Source organism: Seriola lalandi, unplaced genomic scaffold, assembly GCF_002814215.2.
Source record: "Seriola lalandi dorsalis isolate HSWRI2012SDOR001 ecotype SW California unplaced genomic scaffold, Sedor1 jcf7180002054421, whole genome shotgun sequence".
NCBI lineage: Eukaryota > Metazoa > Chordata > Actinopteri > Carangiformes > Carangidae > Seriola > Seriola lalandi.
The window spans coordinates 278,259-290,860 of NW_019524974.1; positions in this window are offsets into that span (position 1 = coordinate 278,259).

The following is a 12,602-nucleotide window of genomic DNA, read 5'->3' on the forward strand; positions in this document are numbered from 1 at the left end:
ATCTGCAGATACTGAGAATTATGGGAGGTTGAGCTGCAGCCCACTCGTGTCTCCAGAGGTGGTAATTACATAATGTTTAGTCTCAGACAGTAACTGTGAAGTTCCGGGGAAAACTGGGAAGCCACTCTCTGGTCTCCATCTCCCTCCATCATTTGTGCAACTTATTGCCTCCACATGCAGCGGCGCGCAGCTGCTTTCCAATCTGGGCACGTAGCAACGCGCCTCAAAAGTGCGCGCCAGGGAGAAGGGGCAGGGAGGCAGGCAGGCTCGCACGCGCAGTCACACGTGCACGCGCGCTCAAAGACAAGCGCGGAGAGAAAAGGGGGCAATCCAACTGTGAAGCTGACGTCATTACCGGTCAGCTTGAGAGGTATTGATTTGCTTCTGTGTAATTTGTGCATATTTTTGGGTGTGTGTGTGTGTGTGTTTCCCTTGGTTCTAGTGTCCCACACACACACACACAGGCAAAGAGAGAGAGAGAGAGGTAGGTCTATAGTTGTGCACCACCCAGACTACCACCTGCCTGTGTCTTATATCCCAACCCAGTGATCAAGCATCTCATCCGGGCAGCACCCTCGCTCCTCATCATGTAGCAGCGATGCTCCACTGAATACAGTCACATGGTTAATCACACATACTTCATTATCAACGCTGAGTGGATTTCTACTATTGTGGGACTGGTGTGAGGTGAACTCAGCTCATTAATAGAGAATTAATCGAGAAAAAAAAAAAATCAGTCGGCTCATCTAAATCACACACTTAAAAAAAAAAGGCATTTGCTGGCAAATCCCAGGTGATAATTGATAATCATGCAGATAGTTTGGTTTTGCTGTGATTACTCAGGTGCAACTACCCCAGGGCCCCAGACAAGGAGGGGCCTCAAAAGGCCCAGATTAAAACTGCAAGCAAATTGGTTTTGATTCACTCCAAACTGGTGAGATCATTTGCACCGCGGACGTGCACTATCAACTGTATCTGATGCACTTTCTTTTGTCAAAATATATATATTAAGATCTTTAATATGTCAGTCTATATTGTGTTAACATGATACTTATTCCCAAAGTTGTGATTTAATCACAAAAAAACCCACGCATTAGGAAGCATAGTGGGGTTGGAAGATGGAGGATCAGTAGGGGCATCACAGCACATTATTTGCCTTTTAATAGGTTAATCCAACCATGGATGAAACCCCAATACAATGGTAAAGAGTCCCTCCTACAATGGTCCACTTATTCTAGATAATCCACACACCTCCATGCCTATTATTACTCTGCAGTAATCCAGGTGAGTTGACCCTTCCTCTCTGTAAAATGGTCCTTAGTTATTTCTTCAAGTGTTCTTTAGTCATCCGTCCTGACGTAAGTCTGCACGCAGTTTATTTTGTTATATAATTCCAGCCTTGCATAATTAAAGGTTACAGAAACTCTGTCCAGTAAATGAGTTATATGAGTCTATGTGACTTTGGCTAACAAGCTCTGATATGCTCATAATTGGGAAGCATGAAAACAAATTAACTAAACAATTAATTTTATTTATTTATTAATTTTTTTTACTTCCATTCAGACCAGAGACAAAAATAGTTGTTTGGCTGTTATTCTTTTTGAGAGTGAAGAAGTGTTTGTTTGTTTGGCATATCATCGGCAGAGTACGGTGGCCCTGAGAGCTCAACACACTGCAACTTAAGAAAAACACATGCAAATAGACAACACACAAACAAATTCAGAAAACAGCCTCATCAATTTTGTCAACACGTTTCCAGGGGGACACAACAAAGTGATGAACCTGGCTGGAAGACATGCACACCTGTTGTTCAATGCTTTTAACTTCAGAAGTCACAAAGCATTGAACAACACGTGCGGGAAACTCTTCCGTTGTTTGTGCTACTTGCAGCACGTTTGTGTATTTGCTTGTGTTGTGAGTATTTGCAGCACGTGTGTTGTCAAACTGATGAAGTCTATTTCCATGTGTTTTCTTAAAGCTGCGGTGCATAAAGCTCTCAGGGCCACCGTAGTAAAGTGTGTGTGTGTGTGTGTGTTGTGATTTGGTGCTGCACAAATAAAAATCAAATTGAATTGACAATCTAACAAAAAAAGACTCTCTTGAAAAAAAAGCCTATTCGGATGCAAAGAAGGTAAATTTATTCCCATGAAGGTTACAAAAAGTTAACTAAAAAAATGAGATGAAAGGAAATGTTTCAGTCATAACATCATTATGAGCACAAATTAAAGACCATTCAAATCTAGTGGCTTCCCTGCAAATGAGTAATATTCACTTTGAAGAAGGTTAATGAAAGGAAGAGGTTGTCTGCCGTGAAAACCTGCACTGGTTGTGGTCAGAAGGCCTTCAAACGTCTCCTAAAAACTACAAAAAGGACAATGCAGGACATAACATACTCAGCCGGCCACACACACAACTTTAACTCTGTACATCACCTGCAGTATTCATTCGGCTCTGTTCGATGTGTCACTTTCATTACCTATTACATTTTACGTCTGGCTTTTATTCCGACCTATCCGTCATGATGTATGCGCTATACTTGAAGTGTAATTGCCTAACATTTGTTTGTTTTAGGTGAGCAATAAGACTGGAGTCGAGTTTCATGACTTCTACATTTGTCTTTCGATGGGGGGGGTAATTTCCCAGCACTTCCTGGCTGCTGCTGATAAATTAGTGCAGAGAGGAGGAGGAGGAGGAGGAGGAGGAGGAGAAGGCACGGGCTCATGTACAACCTCTGTGAGCTGGTTCATTAGACACTTCAAAACGGACGGTGTTAGAAAGTCCAGCTTAAAGTGATCAGTTACTTTTTTACAGCTCTTAGTAAAAGGTAAGAGTAATTATTCATAGCAGCTGCCTGCAGGATATAGCCTAGGGTTTCCAATTAGGATTCAATGAATCTTTTTTTTTTTTTTTTTTAAATAAGGAATATGAAAGATCAAAATGTAATACTAATGTCGCTTAATAATGAACTGAGATAGCCTACCTGTGCTAATTAGATGTAATGAAAATAGTACGCATGAAAGAAATAAGCATTTCTCTGTGTCCTTCTGTTTTAGATATTAAAAAGGAGAAAAACATCCACAGATACTTGTTGTTATCTGTCAATGCAGTTATTATACTAATTGGTAAAACAGTGTTAAACATCATGATAGTGACAACAACAGAAGAGGAGAGTCGAGACCTGCAATTAATTGCAACATGTATCTGTCAAGCAATTCAACATTTTTGCTGCCTCAAACTGGCCACAGAAAATGTTTTGAGGCGGTGTTATGTTTTCTACATTCGGCCAGTGATCCACAGACAAAAGAAGAGCATGTTACCATTTTCCTTCTTTAGGTGCAGAATCACAGAACATTTAAGAAAGAATGTTAAAAGATGTTTTTCATCAACAACATCAAGGACATATGTGTGACAGTTTTTTGTGAATGTATTTGTGGCAGATTTTGGTAACTTCAGGCGGTACATGTTGCATTGTGTTGTGTGAAACGCACAATGAGTGCAATAATATGCCGGCAGATGTAGCACAGCGGTGCAGTGGTCAGCGCTGTTGCCCCACAGCAAGTACGGTCTGAGTTTGAACCTTCTGCCCGGGCAGGGCCTTTCTGTATGGAGTTAACATGTTCTCCCCGTGGCTTCCTCCCTGTATTCTGACTTCTTCCCACAGTTCAAAGACATGCAGGTTTATTCTAAGACAGACAAAGTTTGCAACTGGGTGAAGACACTAGAGCATTTAGCAGCTGAAGAGTCAAACAGTTCCATCAGGAGTTGGTAGAGTGAATATTGGATTTACATTCATCAGGTACTGTATGTCTCTTCAAGCGATACTCTACAATAAAGCAATGCTAATCTATCTTGGTCATCTGCAGCACAGAAAAATCCACGGTGACTTGAAGTATGCCATGACTTTTTCAGTATTTAACCTAAACATCATCTTTCCATAAACATCCAACAAGAGAAACACCGGATGCAAATCTCAGTCTCTGAAACACAGCAGCACTTTGTTACAAAAGCACCCTACTGCTACCACAGTTGCAGAGCACTTTATATGACACTGCAAATATTAACAAGCATCTTAACTACTCCCCAAATACCCTTATTGAAGCCTTATTGTTTATTCCTGATTTGCTGATTTAGTTTTTCTGCAATCACCAAGCTAGCCATTATATCATTATATCTAATGCCTTAGTAGTGATAGTATGATGATACAGTGCAGAGTCTGTTGCTGCAGTCCTAACCATACATGCATCTACAATAAAACTGCAGGCCGCTACGGCTCACCTGCACCGCAAAAACGAGTGGTTTTATTAACTCCACAACAATGTCGTAGCTTCAACATTACACCACGTGCTGTCAACCAACCTTCCTCTCTCACTTACGGGTCAGAACAGCCCTCACGCGGCCCGCTGACCCATGCACGGGTGCGTTAGAAGGTTCTGAATGCTAAACATAAGCAAATAAACATGATCTATTAATATCTACCAGCATTGTGTACGAGCGGAGCGCGGTGACTGCCTACCGTTTAGACGCGTAGAACTCCGGTCCCTGTCTCCATTCCTCCGTTATTCGTAATCCTTCAGTCCGTAAGGGTCCACAGATCACAAAAACCAGAAGGGGCTTCTTTAAAAAAAGTATTCCAGGTTGTAAATATCTTCACGAGCAATCCAAAGCAGACGACCGAGTGATTCGTATCCGCCGCGGATTTTCCCTCACTTCTTCTCTCTCTCTCTCTCTCTCTCTCTCTCACCCAGTCTGGCTCCCTCTGTGTTTATGCTAGCTGGTCTGTTGTTGTTAACTTTCTGGCTACAAAGTGAAGGGCACCCTGTAAGGACCCGATCAGATGTCACGTCAGGAGGGTCTGGGGAAGCCCGAGCATAAGACGTAATGACGCGTTCTTCTCCACCTGAAAAAGACAGCTTTTTCCGAATGACTCTATTATTTCCTGTAAATGTGTCACGTGGGTTTCTCCACCTCCCCGCCCCTTTTGGAGACCGGAAGCAGGTCTGAGTTCATTCATTCCAATGGGAGAAGTGAACGAGATCACTGATTATGACAGATTCTTTCCCTCCATATGCACCGAAATAAATATTGGACCCATTTTTCAGAAGCCACACATCTTCAGAGAAAATTAACTTTATTCGAGACCTGCCTCTGTCTCAGTGCCATACTCTCGCGAGATCTGTCAACTGCTGATATCATTGTTTTCTATTATTTTGTATTAAAGAGTTAAAGCACATTTCTCCCAGTTTAATTTTAGAGGAGTTTATGGGCGCCAGTTAAAAAATGAACTATTAAGGCCTATTAATAAAATAACCACAAATTACAGTTGGAACACAGAACAAATTTAAAATTATAATTAACATTTTATTATATTACAAGAGTTAGTTTACAATTTTTACTCACCTTTTTTCTAAAAAGGGATTTATAGTGTTGTTTCACCTTTTGAAACCAATGTTCAATTAGGAATATCGCAAAAGTCTCTGATTGTACTTGAATACAAGTCTAACCTATTTCAGAATTCTTGTTGAATGTTCATACTATAGAATGGCGCACTTGATTAAAACCTCTTTCAAAAGTTACTCTGACTTAAATTGTCTGTTATTCTGTTCAGTAACCTGCAAAATAGCCTTAAAAACCAACGGAAAAAAGATTGCCCACCCCTAATTCTAAGTAATCTGTTGTGTTTTACCCAATGCTGTTTTCATAGTTTCACAATGCTACCGCAGTAAAAACTGCAACAAAAAAAAGGGCAAATTCCTGTCTTCAACATGTAGCCTATTGGAAGTGTGTTTAACTTGTGTTTATTTACCCTCCGGAAAGTAGTGTCCATAGCATGTACAGTGTATATAGATGGAAAAATTACCATTATATGGTATTTATATGTCCAAATTCTCAATTTACTAGTGTCTGTTATGCAGGGAATATGCAGATAATAATGCAGCCAAAGTGTTTTGTTTACCCATCCATCCACCATCCAGCTCCCTACAGCTTCTGTGCAGTATAAGAATATCATACTTCAAAGGCTAAGAAGACATTGTCAGTGTATGTATTTCAGGTAGCAATTAGGTTTCCTCCAAACCTTATCTGGAAGAGCACAATATAAACTTTTTTTTTTTTAGAAGACAGGGTTGAATATATGTTCATTAGTGAATACTTTTATCCAAACTACAGCACAATAAGTGTATACATGGCATAGTCTTGTTCCGAAATGTTTATCCCTGTTGCTCGATCTGTTCAAGCTTGTGATTTGCAATAATAAGATCACAAATGAGCCTGATCTCTGTTTATTGCAAGGCAACTAGGTGGGTTACTTTCATTCTTTGTAATCCAGTGAGATGTTTTTTAACAGTTGTTTTACAATTTGAAAGAGACAGCAATAGAAAAACAAGCCACACAAATAGAAAAGATTTCATTATTCTCCTCTCTGCCGTGAAATTGAGGCAAAGACTCACTGCCAGAGCGACAATATTTTTGTGGGGGAAAGTAAATTTGGGCACAACACAGTGCTACTGTTAAATAAACAGCATTTTCATACTGTGGTGTCTCTGTTTTTTCAATTTTATTAGTTTTTTGTCTGTAATTATATGTTCATATGTGCATGTTTACATTTAAATCCAAGGAAAATCTGTCACTCTCTCTAGCATACGTACTCATTAACTTCCTTTCCTTGTGTCTTGGGATTTATTAAAGGTAAACAGAGCTAAACAAAGACAAACACTCGTAGTCCTCACCCAGAACAGTCCTTGGTATTCAATCGCTGGCGTGTCTTGTGGGTTTTCATCTCTTTATTGACTGCTCTGACAGCGCTCATACAGATGCTCCTCCGTGGTCTCTAATGCATTTAAAACCTTTAAGCTCAACACATGTTTGCCCTTTGCCCTGTGAGCACAACGAGCGTCTGTGTTTGTGAACCAGGAGCGTGTTTTGATTGGGCGCATCATGCCAGAGTTCAGCACCGGTGAGATGTTAATCTGACCTTTGACCCAATGAGAAAACACTGGGATGAAACACCATGCCAGTGATTTATAAAAACCTCTTCCTGTTTCCTGCTCATGCTGTGTCTGTGTATGCTCATATGTTCTGTTGTGCTTGTTTCTCTAAAAACAATGCATACATTTAAAGGTCCCACATTTTCCACTTTTCCAGTGTTTTATTTGAAGTGTTGATCCATAAGAAGATATATTTGTGGCTGTAAGTCCCAAAAATTATCTCAATGTAGTTTTACATCTCCTCTCTCAGGCTTTTTCTGGAGCTGTAGTATCAACAGGTCAGTGAGCCAATCAGAAGAGAGGAGGCTCTGATCTTCTTTTCTGATTGGCTGACTGTTTTCTGAGTGATTGAATAAAAACATAGCAGATTTCAGGTAAAACACTCAGCGAAACCAAACCCTGCAAGGTTTGGATGGTGGGTCCAGGTGGGCGGGGCTTGGGGCATGTCCGAGAACGGTGACAGCTTTGTTGTGACATCACAAAGATACAAAAGTCTTGACGGCTTGTTTTAAGGCTCAGTTTCTGAATACAGGCTGTGTGCATTTCTCTGTGGACTGAGGCTTTGACACTTTCAAAGTATTGATATAGAACCTAGACCTGATCTATAATCAAACTACACATGGACAGAGACCTTTATACTATATGGGACCTTTGAAATTCAGTGACTTCCCTGAACATCAGCTTAAACATAATGTGTTTTATATTTAAATTATTTATGATAGATAGATAGATAGATAGATAGATAGATAGATAGATAGATAGATAGATAGATAGATAGATAGATAGATAGATAGATAGATAGATAGATAGATACTTGTGCCTCAGGTCATATGTGCCTCAGATGGCTGGCCGAGCTGAAATGTGACAGCATCTCCATATGTAAACATCCCGTCCCACACAAATTATGCAGCAGCCCCTTGGGCAAGAGACCAGCAAGATCCATCATTCTTTCAAGTTTTATTCAAATCAGCCACTGCTGGTTGAAGTTATTATGGCCTCTCAAGGCTGTTAATGAGGTCAAAATGTGTAAATGTTTTAAAAAGCAAGAGACCGTAACGCGACACATTATCTTTCCCCCGCTTTGACACAGTCGGACTGGTGGTGTCGGTCGTATCATGTCTGAACTATAAAAAGGAAAAAAGAAAAAACAATAACTCTTCCCTCCAGTTGAGACGAATCCATATCCTTTTAACTAAATAACAGCTGTCCTTCCACCTCTCCTTTGTGTCACTATCTCCCTGTCTTCTCAGTTTTAATGTATTTATCTATGTATAGGCTATTAGACTTGCCCATGTATTAGTTTTATCCTTGTAAATATGCTCCTTCTGAAGTATATCTAAGAGCTAGAGCTCTGGGAAATGTGACAGAGGGATTATGAGATGACAGTGATCTCATTAATCTTTGTTCTTTGTTCTTCCTTTTTTATGTTTGTCCTTGTTCTATGATATTTGTGACTGTGATGTTTAAATCTAAATGGGGGATGTTTAAAGGGTAAGCTTGATGTAAATATGTGATGTTTTAGTTTAGAGCTCTGTCTGATGGTGCACTGGGTGAGGAGGTTACTTGCACTGGTGATGAGGAACAGGACTGAGAGTCTGCAGCCATGCTAGCAGCTCTGTGATGCTTTATTTAGCAGTGCTTTGGGCTTAATGCTAACATTAGCATGCTTTTATACTCACTGTAATGCTGGCATGATAATGATTAGCTGGTATAAAATTTACAGGGTTGGCAACATCGTTTAGCATGTTAGCTTGCTAACATTTGCTGACTAGCGCTAAGTAGAGCTGAGCCTGAGGAGAATATCATTAGTTTTGAACATTTTTGGGCAAACACCTGAGAAATGTACAGCATCTTCTCGCCACCTTGAACATCTTTCATGGCAATCCATCCATATTTCCATCACAACCAAAATTGTCAATCCTATGTTGGCGTTGGCGAAAAGTCTCTAGGGATTACCAAAGCCAGTTGGATACATCCTGCGAGGAACATGATGCCACGGTTTCCTTTTCAACAGTTCATTTATTCATTGCCACCCACCTGCCTTTTCCTTTGCCACTAACTCTCTTGTCATTCCAGATCCAGCCATGCCCACCTGCCCTGCTGCTACCCCAGCCTTTCTCTCCCAATCACCTGAGTCCCACACCCACCTGCTCCCCTGGTTCCCTTTTCCCAATCAGCCCCTCAGTACTTATATACAACCCCAGTTTCATTCACCCTTTGCAAGTGTAGTCTGGTGTGCTGTACCTGCTGTAGCTCTTCCAGCCATGCTTGACCTTTGCCTCCTTTTTTGGATGTTAAGGGATGGACAAAGGCAAATGTCTATGGATCTGTCCATCCATTTACCTGCTGAGCTTTTGACCACCTGACTGCCCAGGGCCTTTTGTTTGCTTCTTTGTTTTGAGAATTCAAGTAAAGGTGACCTGCTCTATTACATCTTCTGAATCACCCTTTTGAGTCCTACCTATATTCTGAACCGTGACGCGACCTATCCAATAGTACCTGAAACATCTCAGTCTGAAGCAAAAGCATCAAACTGCCGGTGATGTTAATCATCTGGGGATCATCAATCTGTTTGGTCATCCCCTGAGATTGGGATTAGTCATCTGGGAACCACGAATGTCTGTAACAATTTCCATGTCAGTCCATACAACAGCCAAGAAGCGCAACCTTTAAGGTTTGCAAAACAATGCCAAGATGCACCATCCCTCCATATGAGCTGTTTTGTATGAGATAACGCCAAAAGCATCACATGTGGTAAATCAATGTAGCGAGTGCCACCTGTCACCTTTATTTCTCTATGCGTTTCTCTGTGTCCTTTCTTTGTAGAAGTGGAAGAAAACTCTCCAAATATCCCTGGCAATCTCCTCACTATCTCATCACACACTCAGCAGGTGGACAGAGGGCTTTGTGACTGTGACTGTTTTTCCATCAGCGAGGATTACCTCAGTGTCTGCATTCGACACAGGCACGGACCTGAGGAAAAATCTGTCTGATGCTCTGGGGGAAAAAGTGAGTCGCGTTTAGTACAAACACACTTGCTCTCTAGTGATGATGGAGTTATTGTATAGAGGCGTCAGACACAAACGGTAAGACAATAGCATGCAATTCAATACCACCACAACAAGACAATCTACACAGGTTTCTGAAATGACTGTAGAGTTAATAAACACCTCTCTGACACAGCCGCAATGAAAACAATACAGGGCTCGCAAAGGCTGTGTTTATCGCAGGGGAAGCTGGTCTGAAACACAACATTGTGCAGCTATAAATCACCTGCACTTTAGCAGCAGGAGTTAGCATTTAAATTTCATCTGGGAAAATTGATGCACTGTAAAGGTGTGTAAGAAATCACTCACTGTTTGCTACATAGTGCATTACATTTATCGACTGCCATTGAGTGTCCAAATTCTCAGTGTAAAAGTCAAAGCAGGGTCACACATTACACAGTACTGCGGAGCTGATTATATTAATATGATCTTAGTCCTTAAAACTGATTGGACCAAGTCTGTTCCAGTCTGGCTTGTCAGTTTTGACAATTATGGCTTAAACTCGTGAAGTGTTGAAAGATTCTACATGTTTGCCTTATTTTTTAAATCTTATTTCTAAGGATTTGATATATGGTACCAGATATAGCATAAAGTTCATTTTCATCCGATCTAGTTGCTGCATGTTGTTCCCATATTTACAACTAGAATCAGGACACTGGCGTCTTATTGGCGAAAATATAAAAACAAAACTGTCCAAAAATAGGTTTGCAATCTGTAGCTGGGTTGCTTTTGCAGTTTTGCACAAAATAGAGGCAATTTTATATATATTTTTTTTTTTTTTTAGAAAAGTCGACAAAACACAATTGCAAGTGGTCTGTGTTTCCATTGAGCGATGTTATGCGAATAAATCTGGGTTTTCGCCTCTTGTGATATCATTCCAATGGATTTCCAACAGTCTGCCTCTGTGTTGGAACTGGCTCCCTGTGGTAGGATACAGCAGGCGCCATCATTTATTGCTTCTCCTGAACAGTCTGAAGAACCACCTGATGCGAGCGTATAATTCTTTATGTGACATTTAAGAGTTCTTTCAAAAGCACGTGTTTCCATTACTCGTTTTTTAAGTTTAAACTGCACATCACAGCAGGTTAATTGAAACAAACCTTGTGATGTGCAACATCACTTTCAGGTGACGGTTTCTGCAGTAGTATGGGTAATGTTCAGGCAACTTAAAGTCATTCTAGGATTAGATTGGATGTGGATCCAGACACCCAAGTGTTATGTCAAATCTACCATCCATCCATCTTCTGTATCCACTCATCCTGCCCAAGGTCACAGAGGCCTGAAAGATCAGCATGGATGGGGATGCATCAAGGAACAACCTGGACAGATCTCTATTTATTTATGGGCAGACGAAATAATGGTCGTCTATTGTCGACAAACCAGTCACACTCACAGTCTGTGGAAGGAAACCAACATAGACAGATGGAGAACACACAAACTCCCATTATGTTACGGAAAATGTATGAATGTAACTTGTGATTCCCAACTGACCCAAAAAGCGAAAATAGCATCCTTATAATCATCCCGACTCTAATTGCAACAGTACACCTTTTTGCTTTTCTAATATTCTTACGTTATATATGCTGTGAAAAGGCTCAGTGGACAGTTTATAAAGCAGCCAGAACATATTCACATGCCCTCGAGCAAGGCAGTCAGCCACACTACTACTGCTGACCCAGTTCAGGGTCAAGCGGTTGAAGTCTGAGATTGTTTTCATTGGGGAATATCTGATCTGTGTAGGTGGTTAACAGGGCATAGCTGAAAAGCAGCAGGATGCAGGCTCAGCAAACTCTCCCTGGATAAATAAAGGTTTGAAAAAAAGAAAGACAGGAGTGTGTGTCAGATAGATGGATGGCAGGGTTAGGTGTTTGGGACACCGAGACAGTTGGGAGCGCACCTCATTGACTGCCCTGCAAACAGACAGCTCGAGAAATGAACTGGACTCAGCCACTATTGAATAGAGCTCAATGGTCTGCATCACCGCTGGGGATTTCTACACACACACACACACACACACACACAAAGGTTACTGCACACCCAAGTACCGAAAAAAGTTTCACCAGGACAGATGCATGTGTGAATTGACTTGAACTTCTCCTCAACTACTTGAGACTTGAGACGTGATTAGGACTTTGTCTGAGACCTCACTTGGATTAAGTACAAAAACAGCTCTGGCAGGTAAAGGTAGAATGTGGCAGGTGAAGAATCGCATTTCCTCCCTTGCAACTGCCCTGTGGCTGCTAGCTGAAGACAGTTACTACACCGGGAAGATCACAGCTTTGAATGGCTGATTCCTGTGTCGAGGGACGTCTCCCATCAAAGGGTTGCACCCAACAAAGGTGCTGCCTTTTTTTTTTTTATGTTACTATAGTACTGATGCGCTAAGCCAACCACAAGCAGCCTAGGCTGACTGATCAAACAGTTTGCTTCACCTCATATCTTTTGTTAAAAGTTGCCCTACAGCCAACAGTGAGCTGACAGGTGATATGAACAGAACTCTACGGAGGAAAAAAACATCTCTCTGTGCCTCAAAGTGAAAGTCTAACGATAATCCCAAAAAAACACGTCAAGA